General features: G+C 56.9%; 1 pseudogene; it reads right to left on the reverse strand.

Moving 5' to 3' along the window:
• Nucleotides 1–221, reverse strand: part of LOC104543538 — a 1,221-nt pseudogene extending 1,000 nt beyond the window's left edge.
• Nucleotides 222–274: the final 53 nt, after the last annotated feature.

The following is a 274-nucleotide window of genomic DNA, read 5'->3' on the forward strand; positions in this document are numbered from 1 at the left end:
TTAAATATCTGCCCGCACACTTTGCACTGGTGGAGTTTTGTACGGCCGTGGGTCTTCTGGTGCTGGACCAGGCTGCCCTTGTTCCTGACGGACTTGCCGCACTCGGGGCACTTGTAGGGCTTCTCCTTGCTGTGGGTCCGGACGTGCTCAGCCAATTTGGAGCTGAGTCTGAAGCTCTTCTCACATTGGCTGCAGGTGTGGGGTTGGTCATGGGGGTTGGCCTGTTAAGGCGGGAGGTTGTTTGAGCTCTGCCCAAAATCCCTCCTGCACTTGA

This window comes from Mesitornis unicolor, unplaced genomic scaffold, assembly GCF_000695765.1.
Source record: "Mesitornis unicolor isolate BGI_N332 unplaced genomic scaffold, ASM69576v1 scaffold5627, whole genome shotgun sequence".
Classification (NCBI taxonomy): Eukaryota; Metazoa; Chordata; class Aves; order Mesitornithiformes; family Mesitornithidae; genus Mesitornis; species Mesitornis unicolor.